Raw genomic sequence first — 6,219 nt, forward strand, 5'->3', positions numbered from 1 at the left:
TCAAATATGACATATGGGATTAAAGATACATGTGATATATGCTATGTATGGGATTCTTGATGCTCCAAGATTTTGGTGATGGGAATCGCAATTGAAAGCCCACACCGTGCCTACGAGAGGAAGGTGTGTAGGTCTAAGTCATGGCTAAAAATGTGAGCAAATCTAAGCACTCTACTAGCATGTTGTACGATTTAGTGAGCATAATGTGAAGAGTCAATACGATTCAACATTTTTTCTCCTCCACATCCCATCGTCCCTTTGCTTCAAACCTCTTTTGCTCATACCACCCTCCTCTTGCAAGTACAAGCATAACCTTTACACAACAAAGAGGTAAATAATATGTTGTGATGTAAAATGAGCTTGATTGTGCAACTTTGAAAATTTTAAGGGTTGTGTACTTCAAATCCTTTCGTGGATCTCTACTAGTACCTGTAACCTATTAGACTCCTCCATGAATGTCATTGCTTCTTGAGGATCCTCCAATCTAAAGGGTGGTTGAACCACTATTTGTACATGGCAAGCACTCGCATACTAGGTGCAACCAATTGAAAGGCGGTCTCAACAAATAAGTAGTATTGTGCTCCTAGCCCTCGATTGTAATGAATGCACAATTTTGAGGAGAGAGTCCTCTCTAATCACATATCTATACTATATATAATGTAGCTTAAAATTTTCAAGGAAGGAGAGACCTTTGAAATGTCACTCACTGCTTCACTTCAAAGAAAACCTCTAAAGCTTGGAATCTTTTAGTCTGTGAACTTTTTCAGCCTTTAGTTTTTAACCTTTCAAAGTATATAAAGAAAAGTTTTAACTTTACTTTTCCTTAATTAAAGGGTGGCTCAACTTTGCTGTCGGAAAGCCAATGGCAATAAAATTTCAGAATTAAAGAAATCATTCGTATGTACACTATCAAAATTTTGTAAGTTTACTTCAAGGCGAACTTGGAATCTAGCTATAATTTTTCAATTAATACACTAAACCCCAATTTTAATCGAACACTAGTTTCGAATAGCCCCAAAATGGAAGGGCATGTATGTGTGTGTATGTGTGTGTGTGTGTGTTTGAGAGAGAGAGAGAGAGAGAGAGAGAGAGAGAGAGAAAGAGGAAGAGGTCTCAAAGAGAGTTTCAATTTTTTTTCTTGATCAATTTTTTTTTTACATTAAATCTAAACATATATAGTGGCGCTTAAATTTTCCAAGAAAGGAGAGGCCTTCCACGTGTCATCCATTGCAGCTTGCACAAACATCCACATTTTAAACTCCATGAAATAACTGCAGCTCGACGACCTCAATGCTTGAAGGTATCAGTCAATCTCAACCTGCAACAACTACTCGTGTGTGCAATCGTGTCCATGTTTTTTGTATGTGGTGTGTTCATGTGTGTGTGTGTGTGTGTGTGTGTGTGTGTGTGTGTGTGTGTGTGTGTGTGATTGAGAGAGAGAGAGAGAGAAGAAGAAGAAGAAGAAGAAGAAACACGATTGGCCGCTGGCTATGTCTGTGCATGAGACACAAATCTTAACCTACAATGTAACAGGGCATTGGAGGTGTGTCTGAAAGAGAGTCCAATCTCGACCTCCAACAGCTACTTGTGCATGCATTCGCGTCCATGCTGTGTGTCTCAGTCCAATCTCGACCTGCAATAGCTGAGGGTCTTAGTCCAATCTCAACCTACAACAGCTACTCATGCGTGTGTTCACGTCCATGTTGTGTGTATGTGGTGTGTGTGTGTGTGTGTGTGTGTGTGTGTGTGTGTGTGTGTGAGAGAGAGAGAGAGAGAGAAGAAGAATAATAATAAGAAGAAACACGATTGGCCATTGGCTATGTGTGTGCATGAGACTCAAATCTCAACCTACACTGCGATTGGGAATTGGTGGTGTGTCTGAAAGAGAGTCCAATCTTGACCCACAACAGGTGCTTGTGCATGCCTTCGTGTCCATGCTGTGTGTCTCGTCCAATCTCGACCTGCAGCAGTTGAAGGTCTGAGTCCAATATCGACTTACAACAGCTACTCATGTGTGCGTTCACATCCATGTTGTGTGTATATGGTGTGTTCATGTGTTTGTGTGTGTGTGTGTGTGTGTGTGTGTGTGTGTGTGTGAGAGAGAGAGAGAGAGAGAGAGAGAGAGAGAGAGAGAGAGAGATGATTGGCCGTTGGCTATGTGTGTGCATGGGGCTCGAATCTCAACCTACACTACGACTGGGCATTGGTGATGTGTGTGTGAGAGAGTCCAATCTAGTTGAGCAAGCCCGTGTGTGCACACAAGGTTGTGTGTGTGTGTGATATATATATATATATATATATATATATATATATATATATATATATATATATTCATATTTATATATATACATTTATATATATATATAGAGAGAGAGAGAGCAACTAGCTACAATGTTTGCTCTCTGTGTGTGGACTTTGTGTGTGTGTGTGTGTGTGTGTGTGTGTGTGTGTGTGTGTGTGTGTGTGTGTGTGTGTGTGTGTGTGAGAGAGAGAGAGAGAGAATGACATGGCATGTGTGATTTAGTGGCAAGACAGTGAGTACTTTGGCTGAGAGAGAGAGAGAGAGAGAAATTGGTCCCATAGCCAATGATGAACAAAGACGAGTAAGCCCAAGATGAGGGAGAAAATTTAGGGCGGGTGGCGAGAAATTGCAAGTTGACAACGACAGAAGGCCGAGTAAATTGTTGACTATGTTTAAAGGATTTTGTGCTAAATGTTTCAAATTCAAAGTAGAAAAATTTGTGGGTAGGCTTACACTAAACCTACGTTTTTTCCCTATGAGCTTTGTAGGCATTCTCACCTTCAAATTAGAATTTAGAGAATCTCAAAATTTGTAGGTCGGATAACACCAAACCTGGTTTTTTTGAGCACTTGGATACATAGTGTTTTTTCCCAAAAACTTAGAAAACCTACATATGAGAACTTTAATCTCGAGATTTGAGTGTTTTTACACTAAGTTTCTATAAACTTCATCGATTTTCTTACCTTCAAATCTAGAATTTAAAAGTTGTAGGTGGGATTACACTAAACCTAGCCTTTTTTCGAGCACTCAGATATAAAGTGCTCTTTTTCAAGAACTTGGAAAACCTACATGTGATAAAAGTATATTTGAATGTCTTTACATGATTTTCCTAAAATTTGAAGGTTTTTACAAAATTTGAAGGTTGCCATCAAGGGCTCTTGGAGAATCCCACAAAAAATTGAAATTTACTATATTTGAAAGTTTTTATATTTGAATTTCTCACTTTGCATGTATGATGTATGCCTCCCCTTTGATCTATAATTTATCCCTGTAATTTCTCTGAACTTTGTAGATTTTCACCTTCAAAGAAAAAAATTAGGTGTAAACCTCAAATTTTGTAGGTGGGATTTCACTTAACATAGGTTTTCTTTCGAGCACTTCGACATACAATGCTTTTTTCCATGTATTAATGTTTGTAGTTTAGAATGCTGCATATGGTTGAAATCAAAAGATGGTGGTACAAAAAAAGGGCCAATTTTTTTTCCACCTGTTTGGTCCTTTGGAGGGAAAGTTTTGAGGCCCAAAAGTTTTGGAATTTGTATTTTTTAGCTATAATTGTATCTCAAAAATACAAGTCGTGCAGTTTCACAATGGGCCAGCCCGTGTGAGAGTAGTGGTGTAATTAGTGGATTTAGTGGTCCGAACTGCGTCCGTTTGAATTGAGCACTTTTTGCCAGCACTTGGGCTCTCTCTCTCCCCCCTCAGACTCATAGTAGAGCTGCTCTCTCTCTCTCTCTCTCTCTCTCTCTCTCTCTCTCTCTCTCTCTCTCTCTCTCTCTCTCTCTCTCTCTCTCTCTCTCTCTCTCTCTCAGCATTGTAGCTGAGCTGCTATCGTGTGAGTTCTCCCACCATGAGGACCTCAAAGGCCAAGGGAGCTGCTACCAGCAGAGCGTCACCTTCAACATGGAAACAGAAAGGGAAGGCCAAGGAGGGAATGCCCACCCATGGGAGAAGCAACAACAAAGGTTCTTCCACCCCCGCCTCTCAACAAATAGAGCTGGAGAACAAAAGCAGTCGCAACACAAGGGCTAGTACAAAACAGTTCAAGGCTTCTGAAATCGACTCGGAACGGACTTCACACCGTGTCGATGAGGATGAATCAAAATCTGCCAACAAGTCAAGATGTGGTAAGCTATTCATTGGAATCGGGCTTGTGTTAATTAGATGGTGTAAAATTTTGAATTTAAATGTTCAGTGTAAAATTTAACCCCCTGGGCAATCGCATTTGTAATCCATATGCATATAAGAGAAAAATTAGAAAATTGACTTGGACCATGCTAATTATCCAGCTTGCTCTATAGTATTAAGTGTATTTTTCTAGGATATTCTAGAAAAGTGGTTGTGGAGCTTCAATGTTTGTGGATAGAAAGGTTTAGCAGGGACAATGTACATGATTCTATAGTTTCCCTGCTTTACGTTAGAGCTTTGGATATCATATGCTAAGGATTAAAACTGAAGTTATTGTAGACTTGTTGAAGTTTTGTGGAAATAGAGTGTGGATAAATCATATTGTAAACACATTAGTTATTAGTTATTAGTTATTAGTTATTAAATGTACAGTAACAAATGTGGTACTTTGGATTTGTTTCACAATAATTTCTGATTTGTTTGACATTTCAGGTAAGAATAAAATGGAGGAGTACCCTCAACAAACCAGGTTCTGTTATACAACAGAGGACTTGCATGAGGAGTATGGCCTTAGTCTAAGGAAAAATCCCTAAAGACCTGAGACTGAGGAGGACTTGACATCCGAGCAGTGGTTATCTGTTTTCAAGTACAAGTTCCAAAAGAAGAGCAAAATTTATTTAAATCATTTGTAGCCACATCTGGTGGATGACTGCAGATTTCTATTCTCCAAAGTTTATCAGGGACCCCCTTCATGCGGTGAACTGACCACCAAATTTTCTAAGGGTTATGCATTCGAGAAATGTGATGCAGCGAGAAAAGACCCAACAGGGCATAGAATAGCATGGGGCTAGTTTGGGGAAGGAGTGTTGCAGATGATATCATTTAGGACTGGCGGTCTTGACCGTAAAGTTGAGACATGGAGGAAGCAAAATGCTTCCTCCCCTGGAACTGTCCCGCAGTCAGTTAAGAGGGCCCGCATGACTCAAAGTGGCAGCAACATCTGCACAGAACCAGAGCAAGGTGTCGGAGGGGCAGTGGCTGACTACCTACTTGACTTAGAGGCATTTCTCCAAAGACTCCAAAAGCAGGTGTCACATCCAGGGTCATCAAAACTAGCAGACCTGAAGGCCTCTATTTCCGGGGCGGTCACTTTTTAGAATGTGTATGATATCACGTGAGTTAACCGGAGAGGATTATTAAAATACCAAAATGTATAAAAATGTATACATACAGAGGGGGGTGGGGGTTTTTTAAATAGTCTCATAGTGTAAAAATAGTATGTATATTGGGGTATTATTAATTACCTCTTGAACGCTCGTGATATAGGGGTCTTTTGATAAGTGACTGCCCCGGGCCTCTATTCAAGCAAATAAGGACCAGCTACTGGTATATGAGGGTAAAGAGGGCATGGCGAAAAGTTTGATGGAGGATATTGATACCCTGGAGGCGCGCATCGGTGTACTGCGGCAGCAAATACCTATCCCTGATGAAGAGATCAGAGAGGTGGAGGTTGAGCTGGGAGCAAGTCGACGCTTGTTACGACGGCACGGCGTTTCCGAAAATATCAAGAAGCTCCAAGCTGAGGTTGAACAGCAGGAGGTATTGTATTTCTGGCTTATTGCATTGTGTACGACTGTTGAAAGTTTTTATTATGCACAAGGTTTGGTGATTTAGCATGTTTCACTTCTTGACTGGTTAATTTGTTGACATTTTTATGGGTTTTAGTACTATCTTGGACTGGTTTGGTACTCTCTCTAACTGTTTTGGTACTTTTATTTAACACTAAGGGTAGTGCTGGAACTTTCCTTAGTACTTTATGCTGTTGCTTCATTTATTTGGTACTCATTCGAACTACTTGGTACTATATTGGTACTTTCTTGTTTCTAATTTTTGAGTCTTACACTGTACTATTTGTTTTGTTTTGGATTCTATAATGGCACAATCCATGGTACTTTTGGTGCTTTTCTAATCATTTGATCTTTTCCAATTCTATTTTGAGACTGCTATGGTACATGCTACTTAGTGCTTTGGTATCTTCTTTAAATGTCTTGGTACTTTTCAGTTTTTTT

At 39.8% G+C, this 6,219-nt stretch overlaps 1 pseudogene; it reads left to right on the top strand.

The window, feature by feature from the left end:
• Positions 1-3,872: 3,872 nt before the first annotated feature.
• LOC147460202 (uncharacterized) lies at positions 3,873-5,824 on the top strand (annotated as a pseudogene).
• The last annotated feature ends 395 nt before the right edge of the window (positions 5,825-6,219 follow it).

The sequence above is a fragment of the Adiantum capillus-veneris genome, chromosome 4 (assembly GCF_014529385.1).
Source record: "Adiantum capillus-veneris isolate H3 chromosome 4, ASM1452938v2, whole genome shotgun sequence".
NCBI classification, from domain to species: Eukaryota; Viridiplantae; Streptophyta; class Polypodiopsida; order Polypodiales; family Pteridaceae; genus Adiantum; species Adiantum capillus-veneris.